This window comes from Neovison vison, chromosome 5, assembly GCF_020171115.1.
Source record: "Neovison vison isolate M4711 chromosome 5, ASM_NN_V1, whole genome shotgun sequence".
Taxonomy (NCBI): Eukaryota; Metazoa; Chordata; class Mammalia; order Carnivora; family Mustelidae; genus Neogale; species Neogale vison.
In genome coordinates this window covers 134,589,412-134,607,291 of record NC_058095.1, presented here as the reverse complement: position 1 = coordinate 134,607,291, position 17,880 = coordinate 134,589,412, and positions in this window count along the sequence as shown.

Below are 17,880 nucleotides of genomic sequence, written 5' to 3'. Positions count from 1 at the left end.
AAAGACTTTTTTTTTTAGAAAAGACTTTAAGTTAGAAGCTTGGAAGACAGAGTTTCTATAGATTATTTTAACATGTTCTGTGATTAAACAATACTTATCAAGGAAGTGAACTTGATACTGTATATATATATATATGTAAAAATTTACATCAAATACTTCCTGAATTGAATAGAATGTCTTGAATTTTATTTTTCATCACAAGAAGATCATGCAGAGGATATTCATTTCTTTAACAAAATTATATAACAAGTTTAACTTTATAGGACAAACTGTCAGAACTGGTTACTGAAGGATTAAATATGAATTTTTAACATCAAGTATCACCTGCTCAATTTTAAATAATAGTTAATAAATAATACCTTAAAATTTTTCGGTAAAGTTTTAAAAATCTCTTCTGCTATTTCCATCAACATATTTGTGACTCTGGTTTCTCTACTATGTTTTCATACTAATATAAAAAGGAACAACTTTAGATATATATTGTATCTTACAAGTACATAAATTAGCAATGAGGAATCATACTTGATTGTCACATTAAAAACTTTAAATATTGATTTACATGCTTCTCATTGAAAGTGTGCATATAGGTGCTTAATATGGGGAACCAATTTCATTCATAATTTTTACTTGTGTTATGATTGTGGAATGACAAAAAAGCATTTTAATAAAATCCCTAAATGTTAGTTGCCTATATGCACAGTTTCATTGAGCAACATGTATAATTTTTATAATTTTATTTTTCCTCTGTTATGAAAGCTGTAATTATATTTATTAAAATGTAATTTTATGTCTACACAAACTAATGATGAAAAATGTGGGCTTGAATTTTGTTATTTTTTTGTCCATTTTATTTTTGTTATTGTAATTTACAAAACTATTGTTCTGTGTATTATTGAAAATTAAAAACAAAACTGGTTCTTTATCACAGGTAGTTTGGAAAATACAGTTCTAAAGCACAATTACAGAATTTTAAAATTTAATATTGTACACCATTTCAGCTCTTAATATTCAACTTGTTTAATTGCTCCCTTGATACTAAGTAATAAATTTTAATGTCTTCCTGTTTGCAAGCTTTGTTTTCAGTAATAGCAATTCAATAAATGCTTCAAAGTCTGAAGTATTCTGACACCTCATTCAGTGAATACATTGACTCAAGATTTTTGAATAATTTTGAACAAAGCCTGAAATTTTGAGGACTCATTTGCAAAATGTTCAATACCATGTTAGATAATTAATTAAAAAATAGTTCCCAGATTCTCAAATGTACTAAATTTCAACTGATAATGGTTCATAAGGGAAAGCATATAGTGCCATGGTGAAGTATTTATTTGATATTCAAGATCAGCTTACTAACCAAAATTGTATAGTTTAATGATTTTTTGTATGTATTATTCAGCCATCAGAAATGATGAATGTCCAGCATTTGTACTGACATAGATGGAACTGGAGGAGATTGTGTTAAGTAAAGTAAGTCAAGCAGAGAAAGACAATTCTCATATGGTTTCACTCATATGTGGAACATAAACAATAGCACAGAGGACCGTAGGGGAAGGGAGGGAAATCCAAAAGGTGAGAAATCAGAGGGGGAGATGAACCATGGGAGACTATGGACTGCAAGAAACAATCTGGTGGTTTCAGAGGGGAGGAAGGTAGGGGAAAGGGATAACAGGATGATGAGTATTGAGGAGGGCACTTGCTGTGATGAGCGCTGGGTGTTATACTTAACTAATGAATCATTGAACACTAAATCAAAAACTAATTATGACTATATAGTGGTTAATGGAATATTTTAAAAAATAATTAATTAAATAAAATAATGGAAAAAAATTAAAATTAAAAATTATAAAAAATTTAAAAATAAAAAATAAAAAGCGTCTTTCTTACTTTGATTTTATAAATTGGTTGGGAGCAAAACATTTGAAAAATTAACTTGATTATTTGAGGACTTTGATACTAACATAAAGCTGGCTTTATTTAACTATTTTAAAGGTTTTATTTCAGTTAATGGAACCAATATATTAATAGCTATTGCTTTATTTATATATGCATAAGAAAAATTAGAACTAAAAATAAATTAGTTTAGATGTACAGTCACTTCATCTAATTGAAAAATTATGCTTCACAAACTTATATGCAAATATTCCTGTGGGTATATGTTAAGTCATTTTCTTCAGGTGTATGCATTAAATAGTCAATATAACTATGAGCTTTTGAGGTAGATAATCGTAGTTCTCTAGCAGACGTGTGTTTTCACAATTTTTGCTATTGGAATTGCCCCCATGTTGGATGGTAATTATAGACAAATTACTTACTGTCAGTTGTCTTGAGAATTGGAAATTCAGTAATCTTCCATTAAACATCTACTTTTTATCTCATTGCTGTTGAAAGGGCTTGTTATGAAAGATCAGTACCAAGCAATAAAATGAATAAATTATTAGATATACACTATGTGATACATGAGATAATCACTTACATGAGGGCATCAGACTCTAAACTCTAAGGAAGGATTGCTCAGTCTCTGTTTAAAGCGTACAATTTTCTCATCATCTAACCTAAAATTTCTTATGTTTCTCAAGACCCCTCAAAGTTGGAGTCTGGGTAGTTTGCTACATCTCTCAGAATATGGTACAACTGATTGAGACAAATTTTTTTGGCAAGATACCAGAAGAAGGAGTTAAGTAGTTAAGCATTATTACCAAGCTCCCTGGACATGAACAGGTTAGTTATGTTTGGAAAGGTTTCTGGCAATGTAGGAGTAACTTGAATTTGATCAACCTGCTGCCAGGTGAAAACACAGAGAGAAATCCATCTATAAATCATGAAACAGGCCCTTACTAGACTCAGATATGCCAGCACCTTGATCTTGAAGCTCCTAGCCTCTAGAATTGTAAGAAATAAGTGCTTGTTGTTTATGCCACCCTGTCTTTGTTATTTTGTTATAGCAGCAGAAACATACTAAAACACACTACTATTGTTTAACCATACACCCTAGACAAAATTAAAAACACCTGTAACAACTACTACTTGAAGCCCACTGGAAAGCAAACAAAAGCAAGCAGAAATTGGAGAGATATGACTTTTGAAAAAAGGAAAACCACATGGAAAAGATCCTTAACTGACAAGATACACAAAATTAATCAGAGAAGAATTATGACCCTAAATACAAAAGATAAAACTATAGATTTTCTTGGGGCACCTGGGTGGCTCAGTGGGTTAAGCCTCTGTCTTCGGCTCAGGTCATGATATCAGGGTCCTGGGATTGAGCCCCTCATTGGGCTCTCTGCTCAGTGGAAAGCCTGCTTCCTCCTCCCTCTCTGCCTGCCTCTTTGCCTCCTTGCAACCTCTGTCTGTCAAATAAATAAATAAAATCTTAAAAAAACCCCAAAAACTATAGATTTTCTAGAAAGAAACATAGGAAGAATATACTCACAATCTGGGATAGATAAGATTTCTTATACTGAGCTCTCAGAGGAAAAAATTATAAATTGTGCCTTATGAAAATTTAAAATTTCTGCTCATTAAGACATCAGTAAGGAAACTAAAACACAAGGCACAAACTAGGAGGAAACGTTAACAGTGAACAAAACCCTTGTCTCCAGAATGTATAAATAACTTTTACAAATTCAAGTAAGATAACTTCACACTGTTGTACTTTATTTGGGAGCTTACTATTGAAAAGGATTAAATTTACTATTGAGATGATTTTAAGTTTAATTTTTCTTCTTTTCTCACAGTGACCTATGGGGTACTCACAAGTACAGAAAGATGTTTGAATCATTAAACTTCTACCTCAGCCAGAAAAATGAATTTGTGACAAAGATCTTACTTTGAGAAACCCTCATAGAGTGATTATGCTGAATTATGAACAGTTTTGCTACAAATGAGTTCTGTCTCCTAAGGAGCAACATCTCTTGTGCATGGCTAAAGCAAAAGTTTCTAGAATTTATCTGTGGGATCTACATTAAGTTATAGTTTGAATCAAATGACATGGCAATGGCCTTTACCAGACTGAAGGGCAGTAGAGTGCTTTTATGGTTTTTTGTGAGCACTGAAACATTTACTGACCATATTGATCACATTAAATAACTAGAGATAGAGACAAATTGATATCTCAGGGAAGCATACCTGACTCTAAACGTTTCAGTTTCTGGTTACTGCTGATATGAAGAATTCATGAAGTTTGAATAATAGAATTGAAAGTTGGTCTGAAGACCCTGGACCCAGCCTGGATAACATGTACAACTGGGGCAGAGAGAAGGTGACAGGGTATAGTTTGTGTTGACTGTCAGGCAAAGACTTGGTAGAATGGCATGAAAAAACAAAGAGAGGTGAACACATCTATTCAAAGGATATTAAGACTATTTTTCCTCCCCTATATTCAAGTTTCAGGGTACAAACAACCACAACAAAAGCCAAAATAAGACTGCAAAAGAGGCTAAACACATTGGGTAGGAAAAGGGTGATAACTTAGATACATTGGAAAATGACCCTACCAATCATTGATCATAAATATATTTGAGAAATCTCCTCTTGGCTAAAATTCTTTTTTCCCCGGTGTTAAATACTCCAAATTATATAAAATTTGGGCCAACTTTTTTTTTTTTTTAATGCTAAATGTCCCTAGTATTAAAAGTAATTCTGGTATTTTCTAGTACTGCCAGATAAAAGACGGGACACCCAATTTCAAATATACAGAAAATAATTTTTAAAAATTTGTTCCATGTTGGGGCACCTAAGTGGCTCATTCAGTTAAACGTCTGCCTTCAGCTTAGGTCATGATCCTAGGGCTCTGAGATCAAGCCCCACATTGGGCTACCTGCTCAGCAGGGAGTCTGTTTTTCTCTCTCTTCCACTGCCCCTCTCCCCCTGCTTGTGTGCTCTCTCTTTCTTGCTCTGTCTCAAATAAATAAATGAGATCTTTAAAAAAATAACATAAAATAAATAAAATTTGTCCAACGTTGACAAATTTTCATATAAAGTAAAGGGATTTTCATTTTAGAGATAAGCAGACAGGAAAATAATTATGTGTCTGTCATGGAAGTACTGATTTTAGCTGCCAAATGTCAGCCTTAATTCTTATTTCAAGCAAACACATTCTTGCCATGCAGTCTTTTCTCTATGCCCCATGCAATATTTGGAATATACTTACATTAAAATTATTTGTGGTGTATCTGAAATTTACATTTAGCTAGTATCCTTACTGTTTAGTTGCTAACTTTGCAATCTTATGAATTTGATCTCTGGCTTAAGGAACTATCTAAACTTTTCATATATGAAGCTATTTAAATGTTTTAATAAATAAAAATAATATGAGGATCAATATGATTGATCTAATTTCTGAAAACTTTGTATCAGTAAAGTTTAATTTACAACTTAGCCTGAAAACTTCCTTTTCTACTAAGAATCTGCCTTTTGCCTCTATCCACCATATGTGTATTTTTATATACACAAACACAAAGATATAATCATTTTGGTGACTTTTCATACTAAACTCTTACAAGAATTGTAAATACTAATATGTACCATTCATTTGAAGATTGAATGAATGATTACTAAGCAGTTTTACCCCATTTGATCTCTATTCAGTACTTACTTTACCTGAAGTCTCTAATAGCTTAAAATATTTTAATTTTTTACATTATCCTTGATGTGTTTTTGTAATCTTTTGGCTATAACCACATCACTTCTCCTCCTTAATCATAGATATGGATTTCAAATAACCAGACTCAAATCAATCTCAGTAGAAATAAAGAGAAACACCATTGTTTCTCTGAAAGAGAGGCTGAAGACAACTAGAAATTTTGTCTGTTAGCAACTAAGGTAGGAGATTTAAAATACAAAGCAAAAATTCCAGAGCAATGAAACAAAGAGTCCTCTGAAAAGAAAGCAAGGATATGTTTGCTCAGAACCAGAATTAATGGTACCCTCTCAGCAGTTGGAATTTGTCCTTAAATGGCAGATACACAATTACTTATTTTCTTGTCTGTTCTGCTCATCTCTGAAATGAAAACTCCCTTATTTTACATGACTCTCTGTCAGCACTTCTTATTAGTCCAACTTCATCTTGATTTTCATTTTATGCTATAGTATTAGGCTGTGCTCCTAGAAATTTGTTTTGGACAAATGAGGTGTTTAACAACAATAACAATAAACTTTAAAAATCAAGCATCTTTTATTCTTATTTAAGTTCTCAAATTATTAGTTTGTCATGAGTATTTTTCCCTACACTCAACATCTCCATCCCTGGAAACCCAAAGTGAGAAGACTCTGGATTTGGAGGGAGAACAAGACTACTACTGGAGCTCCCCACATTTGTAGGAGGGATCTTGCATCCCTGACTGAATTCCTAGCCATTAACCGCTGACATTCTTCAAAAGGGGCTGAGAGGGGCGCCTGGGTGGCTCAGTGGGTTAAGCCTCTGCCTTTGGCTCAGGTCATGATCTCAGGGTCCTGGGATCAAGTCCCGCATCGGGCTCTCTCCTTGGCAGTGAGCCTGCTTCCCTCTCTCTCTCTCTGCCTGCCTCTCTGTCTGCTTGTGATTTCTCTCTGTCAAATAAATAAATAAAATCTTTAAAGAAAAAAGGCGGGGGGGCTGAGAGTAAGAGGACAAGAGATGAATAACTAATCACTAAACCAAGTTGGACCACTTTGTGTGAACATGCATATAGATCCTTAAAGAACTGTGATCTTATAAGGGATGAGACAATCCACTTCCCCAGTTCTGGGGTAAATTGTTAGGAAATATTCAACTCATACTCCTATGAGTCACCTATACTCTCTGGAGGAGCAAATTAAGTTGGATGAGGAATTGCCCAAATCCACATGCAAATCAAGCAATCTCAATTTAGCTCTCTCTCTTTTGTTTGGAACAGGTAAAACTAGAACTTAGCTGTTATTCTTTTCAATTGGTTTTAGCTTTTAATGTTAGGTATATAAATAATTAAAAAGTAAATGTGTGCTTTTGAATGACATCGCAGAGAGCAGATAATTTCATAATTTTCAATAGGATCTTCAATATCACAATTATAGTCAGTGAAATAGCTATTGAAAATAAACTTAGAATTCACTCAGCAGTAGGAAAGTTCAGAATTAAATGCTTGTGTATTTTTTATTATAATATTTAATTGTATATTAAATATGTATTGCCTTTGACAGAAACAAAGTGAACTCTAGGGAATAAACACACCAGTCTGTTTCAGTTCTCTTAAAGTGAACAGAATTTGAAATTTGAAATTTGCTTTGCATCTCAGAGAAATAGATTGCCTTGGTTGTTGGATGATTGGCCAGTTTTTGGGGACTCAAGGTTAGTCTTTCTCACTAAAATGTAATTGTCTGGTAAGATGCAGAAGACATTTGTATACCCTAATTTAAAATAGAAGAGTATCAGGGGCACCTGGGTGGTTCAGTCCGTTGAGCATCTTCCTTTGGCTAGGTTCATGATCCCAGGGTCCTGGGATAGAGTCCCGCATCTGGATCAGTGCTCAGAGGGAAGTCTGCTTCTCCCTCTGCCTCTGCCTATCCTCTGATCATGCTCTCTGTCTCTCACTCTCTTCAAAAATAAATAAATAAATAAATAAATAAAATAGAAGAATATATACTGACTGTGAACTATTGAATAAATGAATAACGAATATCAAATTCTTGAAGTCATACATTTTTCTTTAGGTAACTTTTCTCTGAGGCCTGAAAACCCAATGACCCAACAAATAGGATGAGAAACAGTTTAATTTTTGATGAATCTGTCCTTTGGTTCCAGGAGGGCACTTGCTGAGTAGAGGTGACTGTGGTTGATAGATGTGCTGTGTTGTGTTGTGGCGGTACTCACTTCATTGGTCCTATTGATAACCTCTATAGATTTGGGGAGGAACAGATCTCCAAATAGATGTTATATTGGTATATTAGGGTTCTCAAGAGAAATAGAACTAATAAGATGTATATATGATTCATATATGATTCATATGTATGTATGGATGTGTGTGTAAATCTCACATATGTGTGTATATATGTGTGTAAATCTCTCTCTCTCTCTCTCTCTAGAGAGAGAGAGATTTATTATGACTCACATAATTATAGAGGCCAAGAAATCCAATAGTCTGCCTTGACAAACAGGAGATCCAAGAAGGTTAACCCATGAGTAGTTCAAAGGCCTGGGAACTGATGGTATAGATTCTAGTCTGAGTCTAAAGTCCTGAGAACCCAGAGCAACAAGGGCAGGAGATCCACATGCTAGCTCAAATGTTCGGGCAGAGATAATCAAATTCAACCTTCCTTTGCCTTTTTGTTGTATTCAAGCCCTCTAAGGATTTGGTGATGCCCATCTACATTAGCAAGGGGCCATCTGCTTTGCTCAATGCATTGACTCAAATGCTATCTCCTCCAGAGACACCCTCACAAACACTCAGAACTGCTGTTTCACTGACTATTTGGGCATCTTGTGGTAACAGTGAAGTTGACACACAAAATTAACCACCACAGAGGGTAATTTTATTTCTACTTAGGTAGGATTCGGAATACATTCATATAACTTTTCAGTCACAATTAGGCAACTGCATTGTTTAAAGTAGTTAACTATAAGTAATTGAAGTCATTATGTCACTTGACTTTGTAGAGGTAAATATTAAGTAAGTGAATGGTAAAGGCACAGAGTGTGTTCAGGTACAAAGGTGTTCGTTGAACTAGCCTTATAATGTTAACCAAAGCAAACTCCTGACATAGCAGTAGTATACCTTAAGAAAATGAGTTTATTTTCCAGTGAAGTAGTTTACATTTTGTTCTTTATAGTTATCTTGAAAGCATCCTATTATACAGCTGGCTGCCAGATCAGTGTCGGGTACACCATGGGTATCTGAATTATATGTAACTCAAAGCTCAGTAGGAGAAAAAGTCAAGCTAACTGTCAACCATTCTATTGCGCCTCTTCCCTAACATTAATGAGTGTTGGGGAAGGATTGGGGGGGTGGGGGGATGGAGGGGCGGGGGGTTGGTTAGGGAGAGGATTAATAAGAGATACAGGTGATTTCATTTTTGTAAGTTTGGGCAGAGAATCCTTTTATACATGTAAATCCAAGCTTGTGATTATGGTAATAATATCTCTTGAAAAGAGAAATAGCTTCATTAAGTGAGGTGATTTTTCTCCTTTACTGGTATCTGCAGATAGGAAAAAAATATATACCTGAAATAAAAGTTGTTAATGATGATGAGGTTAACTTAGAGCCAGTCCTAAGTCAAAACTTCTACCTTATTTACCAACAATAAATCCACATTACTTGCTTGGCATACTTTCCAGTAAGTTTTGATACCCTAAAGAGATTTTTATTCTAAATAATTATTTAATACTGTCCTAATAAATGAATGAATGCTGTTAGAGATTATATTATAAACTCCTGAGAATTACCATTTCCCTGCAATAAAAAGCATGCAGTGTAGAACTGTTCAATTATGCTGCTAAAGGAGTTTATATTTTCTTTTACATTAAGCCTAGTAGTAAAGAGAAGACACCTTCAGGGAATATAAACAATAATAATAGTTCTTTCTAAGATATCAGAATTTTGGTGAGCACTAACTTCTCAGACAGTTCATCTCTTAAGGTAAGGACATTTCTTCTTTTAGAGGCTTATTTACCATGTTGACCACATAACTTTCTCTTATTTGGGCCTCAGGGCCTCCTGCTTTTCTCCAGATTAGAAGTGATGAGCTTTAGTTAACTGAGAATCCCAGCAGTACAGGATTTCTTTAAGGACTGTGATCAAAACAGGCTATCTCATTCTTCAGTTATTCCATATTCAGTGTCAGATCCTTGCTGAAAATCTTTGTTACTGTTATGACTGGATATCATTCTCAAGGGAAATGGTCATCCATGGAAAGAATTAAATATGCATTAGCAAGTCTGACCCTTTGGGGTGTATTTACACTAACACTATTAGTTTTTAGAGAAAATCTGTAAGGCTCAGAGGAGGAATTAAGATTTCATATATAGACTTCAGTCACTCAGGGCATTTTAAATCGCTGAAACAGTCTTGGGGGCATGCTCAGCAGCTGTAAGATTCCTACTAATGCTTTTTATGGGTGTGGTTTCAAAGGAGGTTTTAGTAAATGAGCTGTGATTTTGAGCAAGGCCAAGTTCTTTTTCAACGTCCCCGAAGTAGCAACATGAAAGTGCTGGAAAGTAGTATGGTTAGGCTCATATTCATGTACTGTAGAATTGAATTGCTTTCACTTCAAGACAGAGAAAGAAATTTGTTTTTATTTTTAAATAAATACAAAAGAAATAGAATTCATTCATAAAATACTTTTTAAACAAGGTATTTTAAAATATTTTATTCAGGAAACTAATTTTCTGTTTCCTGAGAACTATTTCCAGAGGTTTATAAAAATAATTTAGTAGTTCATTTTTTTTTAGAAAAACATTTAATTATGTTTTTTTTCTGCTGGGAGCTTTTGGACCCTGTGAAGATGAATTGTTTGGTTTTCTAGCTCCCAAATATTTCTATGAAGATTATATCAAATTAAAATGCTGAAGAAGAGAAACCAGAGAAAGGAATTCAGACTTGGTAGATGGTGTGGCAGAGGTTTATCAATCAAATTTACAGATACATATGAAATCTAATACCCACCCTTGCCAATCTGCAAGTTTGTTTAGTATTATTGGTAGTATTTTATTCTTTTTGCCTACATACTCTGGTATACAGAGTCCTTTGTCTCCACCCTGTTTCGCAGTGTTCTGTAAGCACTGCCATCAGCCAGACCCTGAGGATAAATGAGCAAACTCATGAGTAAACTCATGAAGGTCAATGCGTATTCCTTACCCACTATGCCCTCCTCTCAGACATGTGCATTTGAGAATAGAGGAATAGTTTCCTCATATAAAGCAATGGGCCATGGCACAGGGAAATTACATGAGGTGGTTCAGAACCTTGATGGAATTCCAGTGAACTCTGCTTTTATGTTGAGTTAAGATTTATTCTGTTCCCAAATCTGTTTCTTTGTTCCATACCTATGACATAATTAAAATCCAAGGAATGGCTTGTCATATGCGTTGCAAAACCACAGGAAGTTGTTCAATATTTCAATAAATAACATCTGTCTTAATCATATGTAGTACTAGTTATGCTTGGTTTTTTAGGGCATTATTAGTGTAATAACAGTGTGAACACTAGTCAGGTTTAGAACATTTCTGAAGTGCACATATGTGACTTAAAAAGGGATTTTGAAACCAAGCAAGGAATAGTGCCCAAATGTCCTTGTATCTGTGAAAAAGAGTGGAAAGTCCCACTTTGGGACTGGGAGCTGATCCAGTGTTGGCTGTGTGGAAGACTCCTGAAGAGAATAGATGAAAAGAAATAAAGACCATAGTCCCTCAAAATAAAGCACTAAAGTAATTAACAATACTCAAAATAGATTGGCAGTATGAAGAGTTGCCTTTTGAAGGTACAAACAGGTACTAAGGGGGAGTTTAGTGAGCAAGGAGGAACAAAGGTTAATGATTAAAATTGATACAGGCACTGGGGGACTGGGCAAATAGAGAAAAGAGACCTTTGCATCAGAGAGATAAACTTGAGCAAATAGTTAGAAATTCATTTGCTCTGGAATCAGATAGTTTGCTTTAACATAGAGAATTCCTCCTGGAGTAGCAGCTAATTTTTTCTGCATTTGCTTTTCTTGAAGTGTTTCTATTCCAGCTTTGTAAGGGAGTTATATGATCTCTACCCAGCAGACATAAGGATGAACATGGAACCCGTATATGCTAAAGTAAATATAATAATGTAGGTTTAGAATGGTGGGCAGCAAAGAAGAAAGGACTCAGTCTTTCAGCTACATTTATTATTTTCCCTTTCAGATCTTGTTCTTATGTTTGTATTCCACTCTAGTTGGATGGTATCACCATTCATACAATTATGTAAGTCAAATCCAGAAGTTACTCCTAAGCATACTCTTCTTGTATGTAAATTCAATCAATTACCTGATTTAGTCTGTGTCTGACATATTCCACACATCCTTTTTTCTCCATCCAAAGTGTTCTAATTCAATGTTTAATGATCTCAGCATCATTTCATGTCTTCTTAAGTGATCTGACCAAGAGTCCCAACTCAGGCCTCATGTTGCTTCCTAAGCATTTTCTTTTTTTATAAAATAAAATAAAATAAACATCCGATTATACTGCTATCCTGCTTGAAGCTAGTCACTGGATCCTTATAGGTTATAAGGTCCAAATAAAGATATTTGAAGAAATCAAAATTGAGGGAGAAGAGCTCAGCTGGGAGTAGCCAGCGTGGAAATGGGGGTTAGGATCATAAGTCTGTGTGAGAATTTCTGAGGTGTTCTCACAAAGCAAGGGAAAAAAAAACAAAAAACAAAGAACAGATCCCTGGAGAACTTATCATTTAAGGAAAAGCCAAAGAAGAGTGAGTAAAAATAATGAAAGGCAATATTCTTAGGTATGGGAGGAGCACTGAGTTTTACAAAGTAAGGGAATAAGAATGTTTGGGGAACAGAGGTAAAATGCGGGCTAATCCACTGGATTTAACCTTCAGGAACTCAACAGTAGTGATATCAGAGATTAAATTGTGTCACTAGAATAGTGTGTAAAAGAGAGCGTCAGGCTAGGGCAGATGATAGGTGTGGTTGTTTGCAGGGAGAGGGGAAAAAGATAACAAAGTGGAGGCATTGAATAAAAAAAAAAATTGCCTTGGGGCGCCTTGATGGCTCCGTGGGTTAAGCTTCTGCCTTCAGCTCAGGTCATGATCCCAGGGTCCTGCAATTGAGCCCTGCATTGGGCTCTCTGCTCAGCAGGGAGCCTTCTTCCCCTTCTCTCTCTGCCTGCCTCTGCCTACTTGTGATCTCTGTCTGTCAAAATAAAATAAATAAAATCTTAAAAAATATTGCTTTACAATGATTGAATTAGAAAGGTAGAGAGATTATGGGGGTTGGTAAAACAGAGAGATGATCTAATAGAATGGAAGGGCTTGAAGACACCTTGTGTAAAGGAGGGAGTGTTCGGTGGTAAGTCCTTAAAGAAGAAAAAGGGGGTGGAGTAAAGAGTTAAAATGAAGGAATTGGCTTTAAATAAGAAAATACCTCTAAATATCAGACGTAATGAAAGAATGATCTCTATAGACAGGGGTACAAATTTTGCCAGGGGCCTCTAGGATGTAAAAATACGCTGTGCAAGTTCACAGTATATGCCCTGAGCTAACCTGCTATGGTTTTGCCACTTATCTGGGTAGCCTGGACAAATTGTTTAACCCCAAAGGGCTTCAATTTGTTCTAATGCACAAGTAATAATAGACCTTACCTCATAGGGCAGTGAGGATTAAAATAATTAGTGTATAACACTTAGACTATTAGCAATAATATGGTAAGCATCTGTTAAGTGTTGACTATTAGCTGTTATTATGTGCAAACTGGGAGAGTTAATATGCTTGGGGTTCTTAAAGTGGTCATGTCTGTACTACTTTCACTTATTCTAGTAAAAACTTTTCCCCCTTGGTGGCAGGGGTGAACACATGGCTGAAGTTAGGACAGGAAGACTGCTCACACCTTTTGTTTGGAGTGATCAGTTCAAAGCAGGCACAGGACCTAAGCTAGGACAAACAGAAACTTCCTAAGAATTTGTCTATCTCAGTTAAATTGGTTAAGTTTTCTTTTCTCCCTTTGGCAAGGCTATAAGGATATAACCCCAGAATTGATATAACCCCAGTGTGTGTGTGTGTGTGTGTGTGTGTGTGTGTATTCTTTGCTGGGTGGAAAAAGACCTATATTGCTTATAGTGTAGCAGAGAATGACACTAATATTCAGAGAAAGGTAGAGACAAGAAGTGAAGAGAAAGACAGAGAAGTATCTGGACAAGAGCTGAATCTCTGCATTCAGTTGTCTTTGGGGCCAAAATCTGGCCCTTTCCATGGTAGTGATGTAAGCAAAATTCCTTCCTTTTTAAGCTAAGAAGGATGAGGGTTTTTGTTTTGTTTTTGTCACTTGCAACAAAGGAGACTATAAAATATATGGAAAGTTGTGTACCATTTACATTCTGAGACCAAGTGGGAAACAGGTGGGTGAATTGGATGTGGTTAGGTTCATCAAGCAAATATGAACAGGAAGCTAGTGTACCCTCTATTTCAGTTAAGCATTTTACTAGAAAATGGTTTGTTCAATAAATGAGAAGTTCTAGATTCTTCAGTGTGGTTTGTAAAACCATTTCTTTCTCAGATCCCACAGGTATGATCTTTGATTTTTTTTTTTTCCTCCAATGGTGATCTAGAATGTGTGGTATCCTGTTCTTTCTAATGTCCTCTTTCCCCACTAAGGAATATGAGAATGTGAGGAAAAGGCAAATTGGAATGTTTACCTGTTGTACCTTCTGTATCCCTGCCTTCAGTGGTGATGCTCTCCCTACCCCTAAGCAGGTGATCTTTCCACTCTTCATTGTCAAAATTGCAATGTCTCCTCAGATCCTGATTAACTACATCTGAGAGAATTGACTTAATAGTTGCACAACAGTAGTCAAATGGTCTTTTTTTATATCAAGTCATAAAAAGTTGATTTTTGTGATAGTAGTACAAGAAGAGACCAGGAGCAGTTGTGTGAAATTTATGGTGCTAGGGGTTAGAAGGTCCTAGTTTGGCCCCTCGGTTTACTACTAGTTTGCACCTTCTGTCAAATGGCTATAACTCTCAGGGCCTCTGTTTTCTTGTGCATTTGTATGATTGTATGCTACTAACTGGGGTACATCTGTCTAAATTTACAGCTCCTAAATTTCATTCTCCATGAAACGGGGTGGGGTGGGGTGGCATAGACACACTACAAAACAGAAAGTCTTACAAAATAATTTCCCAGCAATCTTCTGGTATTGCTATTCTGGACTGGAGAAAAGTAAAACCCTTTTTAGTCAGAGTCCTTCATTTCTTGAGGTCTAGGCAAAATTGACATTCCTCTGAAACTTACCCTCAAAATACCTGTTCAACCACAGAACAATAAAGACAGATCATTATTACTGTCAATAATAACTACACCTTGGGAAGAGAAACAGTGGAATGATGGAGCATGAGTAAATCCTTCACCTTATGGACTTGGCAAGACAAAGGAAGCTGGATAAAATGGCAACCAGGGGGTTTAGAATTGTATTCCTGTGTGTGTCGTGATGAGGCAGGCAGGTTGGAACATTCTGCTGTGTGTTGATATTCTTTGGCCGAAGGTTATCCTGGGTGAATTTAAGGTTAAATAACTCTGTCTCTATACTGGAGACAGAGCTATGTGACTGCTTTGGCTCTACCAAGCATACCCGTTAACTCTGCATATGTGAATCCAAGAAAGGATAAACAAATACAGGTCAAAACTCACCCACAGCTGAGTCAAGTCAACCATCTTTGACTCCTGAAGCCAAACAGGTCTTTTGTTTGGTCTGACACATAGACATTGACCTTTACAACTTCAACCAAAATGTTCTACACAATAGGTTGGGTGGGTGAAAAACCAAGTTGCAGGTTTTTTGTTTTTTGTTTTTTGTTTTTTCAGTTTGTTGGAAATTTTTTGAAGTGATCAGAGGAATCAATCTGCATGGCAATCATAACTTCCCAAGCTCAAATACTACTTTGTTAGACCATACTTTAGCCACAATTCTGGGCTCTCCTAACCAACCTTGTATTTTACAAATATTTGAACCTCTTGTCTTTCATATCAGTTTTATCCCACAGTCTCTGGACCTAACTGCTGGGGTAACAGTATATGTAAATAACTTTCTGGAAAGGTGTTGCTCACTCTTTAATACAAATATATGTATTTAATATTTAGCATCTACCATTTTTAATCTGCTGTTTAAAAAATCAGAGCAAAATCAAACTCCTCGAACTTACACAGTACAGTGTCATAATTTTTATTAGATACTGTTTTTGATGTGTTACATGTCTTTATGCTTAAAAAAATCACTGTTCCACTGATTCTTCTAAATATCACACTATACTCAGCTCCTTACATCAAACATCAAGTGATGGTCTTTGGTCAACAGCAATAAACAGTTAAAACAAATAGGATAAATGGGCATTGACTCTTCAGAAATACGTATTTACTTTGCTTAAGGGCAAACTAGTATGCATCTCTTAAAACTTTGGTTTGTATGTGATAATAAATCAGTATTTTAAAGATTGATATTAATTTATCATAATATTAAAGACTGCCGCAGTTTGTTGATATCAATTATACTGAAAATTTTTTTCTAAGATAAATTACACAACCTTGTGAATAATCACTGTGATCTTGTGGAACAGCTTATTAGCTGTAAAGGATTAAGTGACAGTTTAAAAATATTGCTTGGGACTATCTGAACTCATTTCATTAGAAGGTAAAAGCAGTATATTTTTAACATTGAAGCTGAAGGTTTTTAAATCAGGTGATTATATCTATAGCTATGTGACCTTTTAAAATAGAAGCAATGTGGGATATTTGATTTTAAATGGTAGAGAATATTAAGCTATCCAGGGAGAATCTGCTATAAGGTCAAAGAGCAATAGGACTGAGAAAACTCTAATGATTGTAGACTAATTAAGCTTAATTTTTTCTACCTGAAGACAGAGAGGGCAAAACCATAAAAATATACATCAGCTATGCCTTTGAAACTTTTCTCTTGTGGTTATTCTTAAGAATGACGAGCCACTCAACTTAAAAATGAAATATGATTTTTAAAAATGATTTCTTAATTTTACTACTATTTTTATCTTTATAATACAAATTTGAGACATTTTCTCTTACCAAATTTCAGAGCTTCAACTTTTCCATTAATGTATTTATGCTCCTTTGTGATATCATTTTTAGAATTGAAAAATTATCATTTTGCATCTCTTTTAACTATTTAATTTTATATGGTAAATTCTTCTTATAACTGGCCAACCTTTAAATACAGTGAACTAAAAGTCCTGGAGTCAAAGCTTCAGATTATTCCTGTTTTTCACACTCTTCCATAACACTCTGGGGTTATGTATAGACTCTATAAACTACATCATGCTGATTTTTCTCTCTTATTTTGAGTGTGCAAGAAAGCACGGCACATCACAGAGTCCCCAGTGGAGACAGCACTGATTAAACTCCACACACACCCAGGATGCACATTGCCGCAGGTTTAAAATTTTTATTGCCATGTCTTTGCTCAAAAACTTAATAATATATCCTCCTTATCCACATAATAAATTAAAAAGTCTTCTACTTGGTATTGAAATGTCCTCAAAATTGGTCCTGTCAGCTGTGGTGATGTCACTGGTCTTCCCCTTTTTCCCTATACAAGGGCATCTAACCACCACACTCCTAAGTTTGATCTCAGCCTACAACTGGTATCCAGGCCAAAAAAAAAAAAAAAAAAAAAGCGTCCATGGTCAATTTCATGGATTTGAAATTAAGTCAGATTCCTTTTTTTTTAAATAAAGTTTTTTTTATTTGTCAGAAAGAGAATATAAGTAGATAGAGCAGTAGGCAGATGAGAGGGAGAAGCAGGCTCTCTGCTGAGCAGGGAGCCGGATGTGGGGCTTGATCCCAGAATCCTGGGATCATGACCTGAGCAGAAAGCATCCCTACCTGGCCTTGGCCCTGACCACGTGCTTGACTTCAAGTGGCTGAGTATTGCCAAACAACAATTCCAAAACCCCCTGTCCCTTGGTCCTAAACTTTTCCAGTTTTCCTTCTAGCTAGGGATGGGTATATGACTTAATTCTGGGCAATGAGATGTGAGGCAAATCTCCTGGGAGCTTCTCAGAAATATTTTTCCTCCATGATTAAAAGATAGAGACTCATAGGAACAAGCCATTGGCCTGTTCTCCATTTTTTCACTCTCAGACTGTGTATAAGTTTGTATGATTAGAATGTTTTTCTGGTTAATCTGAGACCCCTTAGATCATAAACAGA